This window comes from Aptenodytes patagonicus, chromosome Z, assembly GCF_965638725.1.
Source record: "Aptenodytes patagonicus chromosome Z, bAptPat1.pri.cur, whole genome shotgun sequence".
Lineage (NCBI taxonomy): Eukaryota > Metazoa > Chordata > Aves > Sphenisciformes > Spheniscidae > Aptenodytes > Aptenodytes patagonicus.
In genome coordinates this window covers 46261989-46271743 of record NC_134982.1, presented here as the reverse complement: position 1 = coordinate 46271743, position 9755 = coordinate 46261989, and the positions used below count along the sequence as shown (strand labels likewise).

The following is a 9755-nucleotide window of genomic DNA, read 5'->3' as shown; positions in this document are numbered from 1 at the left end:
CACGTGGAGGCCGTGGCGCCATGGGCGGCCGGGAGGGACCCTGCCGCTTAGCGAGGGCAGAGGGTTTCCGTCTCTAGGTCTGCCCCGAGCGATGTCGGCGGGCAGCTGCTAGCGGTGGCCCGGCCTCGCCTGCGCAGGCATCGGTGGTGCCCACCCTTAGTCCAGTCTCTGGCGTCTTCCGCTGCCCGCCGGCTGGTCGCACCCTGGTGCGAATCGGAGCTTGGTGAAGGTGCGGTGGTGGCTGCTGGGTTTTGGGGGTGGTGGGCTGAGCAGGCAGCGTGGGACAGCCATGCCGGTCGTTCGGGCAGTTTGCCGAGTTTGAACAGCCGAACTGAAAGCAGACTTGACGCGATTTTTTTTTCTGTGTCAGCTGTTTCCTCCTGTTGCTTTTGTCCTCCGTTTTAATGAAACGTATCTGCTAGAGATTACGTAACAAAGTCTGCAGAGTTTACTCAGTTGTGCTGATTATCTCTTGTTGGGGGGAAACCAGCTGATGTAAGATGTCTAAGGGAACTATATTTTTAGAGCCGTTTACAGTGGATTTGATCTTTATTAATTTTTTCAAAATGCACAAACTGAATGCTTCCGGTGTTTCTGGCAAAGATCACCAATGTAAAAGAGAGCGGCTAATGTGCTTTACTAACCAGAAGCTAGCTTAAGTAGATTTTGCCTCCAAGGTTATGAGGAAGAAGTTCGATCTTAAAATGAAAACGCCAACTTCACCCATCACCCTTTCTCTGCAACGTGCTCAAAGTACAGAGCATTTGTACTTGGAGGAAAGCAAGAGGAGAAAAGGCAGTGTGAGCTCCTGTTAAACCAATGACAGCACCTACTTTATCTGATAGAATTGTATTTAGTTCAACGGCTGTTGAAATGTCTGGTGGTTCACAGCTGCACTGTACTTATACTTAATTCCTGGGGTGATACGCAACTCTGATGTGAACAGATATCTTGTAACCATCTTAAGGTTATGGTGGCAAAGAGCAGATTATTATTGAAGATCATTATTATTGAACCTGATGGTGGTTAAAACATCTGTAAATGAAAGCTGGTTGTATCTTTAATACAGAAAACAGTGATACCTGGACCAGCACTCTGCTCTGTAGAAAGACTGTTGATTTTCTGGGGAATTCCATTTTTAATTTCAAGAGAGAAGGGCTGCAGCCCATATAATAATCTGTAGTAATCATTTAACTACGAAATTAACAAAAACCCCCAATATTTAATGAAAATTAGTTTCTGAAAAGGTAGTATGTTTGACGTTTGTCACAGATGCTTGCGTTAGCAAATTGCGTTTCTGCGCAGGCTGAATGGTAGCAATTATGAGCTGGCTTTTGTGAAGTAATCCTGGCCATCTCGGTCCACTTCTCAGTAGACCAATGGATGCATTGTAACTAACTGTAAGCAGTTATCACTTCTCCTGGCAAAAATACCAGGCATCAAAAATGAACAGCAGGTTGGTTATGTGTGTGTGAAATGACCGTAGCAGTTCAAAAAGTTAACACGTGTTCACTGCAGTAACCCCTAAGCTGAGATGCTTTGTTTCGAGAACATCAAAGCACTTTAACCTCATATGATGCAATGAAGTGCATTGATAGAGTGCTGTGAAGGACTGCTCTAACTTCTGGTACATGTGATACTCACGTGGGAACATCCAGAGGAATATTTATTTTTTAATTTATTTTTAGGTTACAGACACACAATTATTTTTTGGGGGGATAGATTACAAAAGTTACTAGTATTTAAAATGCCTTGGTGTTTAATACAAAAGTATCCCTCATTTTCTTAGTCAAGCACATATGTGTAGGATCCACAAGGTAGTCCTCAATGTTAAGCAAAACAGAAAAGAAAAGTAACCTCCAGATAATTCTTGGTGGTTGTGTCCAGAACATGTTGTGTGCTTCCTTCTTGGTGAAGTGGGAGTAGAGTAAATGTAAGAATTATGAAGAACTTGCTTCAGTGTTAATTATGGAGTACCTTTGTTCTTGTAATGCAGTAAGAACACGTCATCATACGCTTGACTTAAATAGGCTTCTTTGTTTTAAGAAAACTCCAGCTAACCATGTGCCAGTTTAGGGTGTTGACTGCCTGCTATTTCTGTCTTTCCAAAATGATGTTACATTAATTTTGAAGGTACTGATGTATTTTGTATGAGTTTGTAATTCAGAGTGTCTATTTTTACACTGCAGAAACTCATACTAAAGCATTATAAATTTTTTAAGGATACTTAAAAGGAGAAATGAGCAAACTTGTCCTCTACTTTTCAGCTTGAGAAAAAAAAAAATCCTGTAAAAGGAATTTTGATCGGCATAAGCAAAAAGGCATCTGCAGTCTTGGAAGTACTGTGTGCACAAAGGTCAATTAAATCAAATGGAAAAACATAATTTATAATGTATTCTCCTCATGCTCTGGATGCTACTCTTAAAACGTGCTAAATAAATAGAAGCAGATTTAAGAGGTAAGTCTCCTTTGTTTGCTCTAAGTATCAAGAATCTTAAGTGTGTGGAGTTACATATCGACCTGTTTGTACAAAATTACATCATTTGTTTATCATTTTCTGAATAACACAGAGAACCTTCCTCTCCCTCAAGAAGTGCCTTAAGTCCATTGTGGGAAGAGAGGTCAGCTACTGCAAGTTACTTTCAGTTAGCTTTCCCCCAAGAAGTCGGTGTCTCGTAGTCATTTTGGAAGATTATTCTTTACCTTTTGCCTTGCTTAAAGTACAGCTGATTTTTCAGGAACTTACCATTGTTTTGGATGCCCTTGTTAATGGAAGTAATTGGTGCAGGGAGAAAAGGAAAATGGAGATATGTGAAAGTATGCAAATACTTTTATAAATAGAAAGAAGGTGACCTTCAGCTGGGCCAGAGTCTATTTTAATTCTTGCTGCTCTTCAATGTGCCTGTATATGAAGAAATTTGCCACAGGCTATTCCAGATTAAGGGCCTGTTTAAAAACAAAACAAAACAACCTGAAAAACTGCCCCAGTTTGCAGCTTCATAGTAGTTAGCTGACAGCTTTGTCCTAATATAAGCTGTCAAAATCTGGTGCACTGATACAACTAAAAATACCTATGATAGTAGTCAGGATATGAAGAAGTAGCAACAGTGCACAAATTAAATGATATGCATAAATTATTTTTTTTTTTAACTGTAAGTATGGAGGTTCTTGTTTGACTGAAACACATGAGATTCACTCTTGGTTTTGTTGGTTGGGTTTTTTTGTGTGTTAATATCCTGCATATATAAATTAAATGTGATTGTCAGTAGGCATATGGAAAAAAGTGGCTGACTTGGTATGAGCCTTTGAAACGTGGTGCATCACTTTAGAAATTTGTCCCCTTCCTGCCCTGAAAAACAACACCCACTCCTTCCAACCCCCAATCCCCAGAACACTTAGATGAAAATATCTACCAGGGTACAAATCTGTATGTTCTGAATTAGTCTGTGCAAAGAATATTGATGGGTTATTTCATTTGTAGTATTACAAAAGCAAGAGTAGCTGAATAAACCACAGATGTGAAGTTGAACTGAAATGCTTTTGTATGCATTGAAATACACACGTAACAGAGCACAAAAGATCTTCTCAAAGGTGAAAAAGAACAGAGGCTATGTTGGAAAAGTACCAAGTGTTCTAATGGTTAGGGGGGAATGACCTATCTAGAGATAAAGAGCCAAAAACAAATTCTCCAGTGTGGATGTAGAGACAAGTGTTGGCTTTCAAATGAGGGAGTGATTATTTGTCAGAGCTGGTAGCCACGTTCATTATCTGGAACTGACTGGATATGTTCAGAACATAGGAGTATAGAAACAGGCAAGGCAGATTTAACTAGTATAGGTTAAGGTTTAATAGGAAACAATGAGTAGCCAGGTGATAGTTAGAAAGGAAGAGGAGAGGATCTGATAATGCTTACTCATTGCTACCCATCAAAGTATTTTGAAGAGCTTTTTCTTACTCCTTGCTTTTCCTGCTCCCAGAGGGGATAACCATTAACTTCTAAAATTATTTGTGATTATTTTAGCTGTATGGTCTGATCCTGGAAGTCGTACTGTACTGCTTACGTAGTAGTAAATGCTGATTTAACAGACTATAAACATGCAGTTGGGAGTGGGGAGCCTGTCTGTCTGAAAACTTGTGTCTCTGCATAAACGTCAGCAATCTGTTGCTTGATTCGTTGCTTGTATTGCCTTGTCAAAAATACTAAATGAATGCAATGTCATTTGTGTAAACATACAAGCTGCCTTTTTAGCTTATGAGGCTGGACAACTCTGCTGTCCTTGCCTTTCCACACTGTGTGTAGATTGACATACGTTTGTTACTTTTTTCTAAGTGCTTGGGTTGTTCTGTTAAGAAGTATATCCTATGACTGAATTCCCTACAAATATGAAAATCAGAGACTTAATTTTGTGTGGAACGTGTTCTGCTCCACAAGGCAGCATTACTGTTGCTGCTATTTTCAGAGAAGAGTGCCTGGCTCCCCGTCAAGCTTTCATTTAATGGCACCACAGATTTATGATTTTCTCTGGCTAAATAAAATGTTAATTGTTTGCAGTAGTCTTGTGTGCCTGTTAAAGATTTTACTTGAAATGTAAAATTTTGTGAAATCAAAAGAATAATGAACCATTATATTAATTTCATAGCATCAGATAAACGTTTAGAATTGTATTCTGTTTAATGTGATTTTTAAGTATATTTTTACAAAAGATTCAATGGATAAACTATTCACTTTTGCACACAGTAATGTGTTTGAAAACCAACAAAGCTAGGGCAGATTCCTGCAGTCTCATATAAGAAAACTGCATCTGAATTGGTGAGAATTATTGTGTAAATAAGAACAGCAGTGGGTTGCTACTGCATTTGTACACCAGAGTCAAGTTTTCTAAAGGTAAACTTGTTCTATGTAGAAATAAATACTAAACTTGGAATCACTTTATCTGCCAAAAAAAAAAAATCTAGGTTCAATAAATCAATGACCTTTAACATCCCATAAACAGATGTTTTGCTAGTAAAAATAGGAGTTCTGCTCAGAACAATCTTTTGGGCGAAATAATTAAGATAAACGCAGCCCCCAAAACAAAAAGAAAACTTTTATCTTCTGCATTCTTTGTTTACAGTAACAGTGAGGAAAATTAATGGGTTTCAGTAACCGATACAAGAATTTGTATTAGGCACGTTACTATCACTCGTTTTTTCTTAAATAAAATTACACTTTTTGCCAGTCTTAAATTAATTTGGTCTGTTGTGTCCTCTTTCTTCAGTAGAGAATTTTCGTATTTTTGACTGACTTATTTTTGTTGTGTTCCAGGACACATACAGAGCTGTTTAAAAATACTCTTTTCTTAACTGACTTAAGTAAACTGACTTTGACTTCAGCTTTAAAAAATTTGAGAGATTTTTATCTACGCCCCCCTTATTTGCTCTTTACTTGCCAGAGCCTGCCTGACACTATTTTTGTCTTTGCCTGAGTCATACTTGAGTTTATTCCATGTCTTGTGCTTTGCTTTAGACGAAGTTATGCATTTAAAATAATTCCATGAATGGAACCTGACAGAAAAACTTGTAGCTGTACTGTTTGCTGTTTTAAAGCATTCTTTCTTAATCATCGTCCAATGTGACTGCTGTTACGGAACAAGTGAGACTGTTCCTACCCGATGCCAATGTGCTGGTAAATTCCTGCGTTCTGATTCTCTGCATTCTTCTCATTAACGTGAGATGACTGGAGAAACCTGTAAGGTAGGAGAGGGAGGAATCGCCTTCCAAATACATGGGTATTTTCTGATCGTGACCCGTAGGTTTACAAGTTCTAGGAAGCATAATTAATGTTGAATTATTAGCTGGAGAAAGACCAGGTGGATAATAAAATCAAGGACGACTGGTTATATGCCTTAATCACACCTATCCATTCCTGTTAATATGGTGGGAAGGGGACTTAAGAAAATGGAATCAAGCATTTTTGCATAAATTATATGATAATGGACTAAAGAATCTGTTATACCACTTTAAGCTTGAATTATCTCCACCAAAACTTTAGCTGACTGTTCTGATTTAATGGGTAGAAACTGGCTGATGCTAGTTAGCTAGGCATGCTGTATCTAACCAGACCCAGACAGGAGGACCGGTATCTCCCGTCTGTCACAGCTACGCAAAAGCAGTCCCCTACTCCTGACTTGTGCGGTTTCTGCTGACTTGCCAGTAAAACAGCTCTGTTCTGTATCCGGAAGGTATAGATGTGTATGTTCTCTGCGCAGATCATCTGTGGACCGTTGCATGGATGATAAGCAGAACTTGCCTTCCTAACACTGTAACACCATCTGGGTTAAAGGAGTAACGAGCAGTAACTGTTAACAATTCTTCAGGTGAATCAGCCCTAAGGAAGATTTGCCAACTGTCGCCCAAAACGCACAGCTGCTTCCTAGACAGTAGAAAAGCCTTGGATATCTTTGTTCCCGTCTGTGGGTGGAGTAAATTATGGTGCGTAAGACAGTAGTTGTAAGTGCTGTAGCCAGGTGTATGTATTTTGAAATGCAAGATGCACAAAGGTGTGTACAACTTAAAGGCTCTGAAATCTGCTTTTTACTGAGTAAGAATTAGAATGGGTAACTCCGTGAATACACAGTGTTATCGGGAGATGAACCTTGCATATTTCCATTAGGGATTGTGCCTGTATCATTAGCTATTATTGGTAGAAATGAGATTTGAACTGTATTTCAATTTACCAGCCTTCACTGAAGGGCTGCTTCTTTTCTGTAAGTTTTGTAATCTAGCAGTATAAAGATTTGACCTCAGAATTCTTAGCAGTTTCCTTTCTTCATTTGAGGAACTTCATGAAAAAGGAAATGTTACTTCTTGGTTGTTACAGATTGAAAAGTGTCAGGGAGGAAGATTAAATTGCCCACTTTCAGAAGTTACTAGTCATAGTGAGTGGCTCAAAACTGGGCACACAGCAGTTAATTTGCCATAAAATGTAATGGCTTTTAAGTGTAATGAAGTAGTATTTCCCTTTTGCGAAGATTTGGTGGGGGGAGGAAAAGAGAATGAAGCCTTTGGCTTTTACAAATCACTAAGCTGAGTTTTCTTACTTGCGTCAGCGCTTCCTCGGTGCCCTAGGCAGTAGGGATCTACGGCTTCACCGCAGTTGTGAGTACTTACCTGCCGTGAAAAACCGGGTGTGAAAGTTGGGCTGGGCGGGGGGGAAGCGCAGCGAGAGAATAAGGAAAGCTCAGATGAGAGCGGCCGGCGCGAGGCATGACGCTACCGGCGAGGCAGATTCACGCGACTTGTCATGCTGATCCTGCAACCGTGACCCACACACCTCCCGGTGCCTGCAGCCGCCGCCTGAGGCAGCCTGCACCCTCCGTCGCCACCCGGCCATCGCCACCGGCGGGGCGCCTCAGTGGCCGCGGGGAAGGCCCGCAGCGGCGCGGCATCTGAGGCGGGCCGGGAGAAGGCAGCCCGTGGCCAGGTGAAGGCCTTCCCGGCTTCCCCTTGCGGGCCGCCGCTGGCCCCGCTCCTCTACCTCCGGGCGGCGGCAGGGGCCGCGCGGCGGTGCCGCACAGGCCGGGCACGGCGCTCCCCCCGGCGGCGGCGGCGCGGGGCGCCTGCGCGAGGCCGGGGCGCGGCGGGCGGGGGGGCCGTGACGCGCTGCGGTGCGGGCAGGTTCCTGCTGCCGCCGCACGCATGAAGAGGCCGGGGGCGCAGCGCGGAGCCGCCGCCCCGGCGCGGCACGGCGCCCCCGCCTGAGCGCCGCGGGGTGAGGGGCACCTCTCCTGCCGCCTCGCCCGTCCCTCAGGGAGGCTGCGGGGCGGCCCCAGCTCTCGGAACGGCGGCTGCCGCAAAGGTGAAGCCCCGCGGGCGGGCGTCGCCCTCGGCAGCGCGGACCGGGCCGCAGCGGGGGCAGGGCCGGGCGGGGCGAGGCGAGGCGAGCCGCCTGTGGGGAGGGGCCGGGGCCGAGGCGAGGCGAGGCGAGGCGAGGCGGGGCCCGCCCCGCCCGGCCGCCGGGTGTCCCTCCGTGCCCGCTACCTCCTGCCGGGCGGCGGGCTCATCTCTGTCGGGGAGCGGCGGGTGTGCGTGGGGACACACGGTCACGGCAGCTCTCTCCGGGAGCCGCGCCCTGCGTGTTCCCACCTGCGGAGATGGTTACGGGCCCTACGGTAGGAGCTGTGCCTGGTTTCGGGGCCTGGCCGGGGGTCGGGTCTGCTCGCGGCAGGGCGTGGAGCCGGTGGCTTGGCGGCGCCCGGCCCGCCGGTGACCGCGGGGCGTGTTTCTTCGTCCGTGCGGTGCGGTGCGGTGCGGTGCGGTGCGTGGCCCATTCAGACACGCTTCCCGGCTGTGCGAGGCGGCATTACAGCAAAACTTTTACGCTCTGCAAAGCGGAAAGGCTGTGGATGGCCCCCTGTCCTGCTGCCCTCGTAACGCCGTGGCTTTGTGGCTCCCTGCTCTGCCGGGCGGGATAACCTAGTGCGGGTATTGCGTGCAAAACACGGCGGCTGGAATAGCGCTTGCTTAACGTGCCATGCGGCATAGCCTGCTGAACGTCTGTTTAACTTAACGCTCCTTGGGTAGGAGTTCATTAATATTTTGGGTTCTTTTCCTGCCTCCTCTTAGAGTTGTGGAAATCCAGCGTAGCAAGTGTTTCTCTAGGTGTCTGTTCAAACGCTTGACAGAGAAAACCTGAGAAATAGGCTGCGTCTCGCAGGGGGAGTGGGGGTGGTGTTTTTCTTCAGCATAAACTGTTTTCAGACACTGAAGCTTTGTCGGATGTTCAGGGAACCTGACCTGGATGAACTTTTTTTGTGTAGACTTAGAGCTGTAAGCTTTCCGGCAGCATTTCTAGGCATAGATGAGATTGTTCTACGTACCGGTGTGGTGTCAAAACACTATGAAACTTCTGTATAGCCTTGTGTTATGACTGTTGTTTTTTGTGTATTTATTTTTCCGTCATGAGGGAACTAGCCCTCCAACAAGTGTATTCCCATTAATGATGTTCTTTGAGAGAAATACGTTTGTGAACTACCTTTATAGGTTATATTTAATGAAAAGGCTTCCCTGTTGCAGGTAGCTTGCAGCGTGTGTTTTGCTGCTGCATGTAGTGATGGGCGGGCAGGATGGTGCTGATGGGATAGCCCCACCTTCTGGTTAATCCTTCAGTGAAATCGTACTTGTGACCCAAGAGTTCTTCTGGAAATTATACCTCATGATGTGCATAGTGAGTGCAAGTGCAAGTCTGTGTTGGAATATCTTTTTATTTTTGGGGCTGGGGAGTGGCAAGATAATCTCCTTTTCTGAAGACCTTCCTAGTTAAGGTCAAGATAATTTTATCACATACCTCTATTTCAGCAGACGAAATTTTTATTGTTAGTTTCTGATGTCTCAATGCACTACTGTGATTTTTTTTTTTTTTTTTTTAATGCCAACATAATTTAAGGGAAGTACTTTTTTTTTGAAAGCTTCATAAAAATAAGTTTCTCCATATTTTTTTTTTTTTCTTCAAAAAGGGAGGAAAGGATCCCAAACCAAGGAGTAGTCTTGGTGTGTGAAGTGATACCTGATCTATGTTTGTGCGAATTGATATTTGATCTCAGGCTTAGCTTTCATTCAGGTTTTGGAGATGGCAGTGCTCATACTTCAGTTTTCATATTCAAGAAATTCACAAAGTGTCTTCCAAATGGAAGCTTTTGAACTTGAAAAATACTCAGTTGTCTTGGTAGTAGATGGTAACACACAATCAGCTGATTTATATTAGTTAGCTTACTGCT

The 9755-nt window shown here is 44.1% G+C and overlaps 1 protein-coding gene across 3 annotated transcripts in view; it reads left to right on the top strand.

The window, feature by feature from the left end:
• Positions 1 to 2338: 2338 nt before the first annotated feature.
• AGTPBP1 (ATP/GTP binding carboxypeptidase 1) overlaps positions 2339 to 9755 on the top strand; it is an 84688-nt gene continuing 77271 nt past the window's right edge. The window contains exon 1 of one of the 3 annotated variants that reach the window (XM_076362092.1): positions 2339 to 2458. The gene's annotated coding sequence lies outside the window, so the exon portion shown is untranslated. Of the gene's footprint in view, positions 2459 to 7753; positions 7838 to 8087; positions 8151 to 9755 lie in introns of those variants that run through there. The other 2 variants (XM_076362090.1, XM_076362091.1) reach the window with 2 other exon arrangements.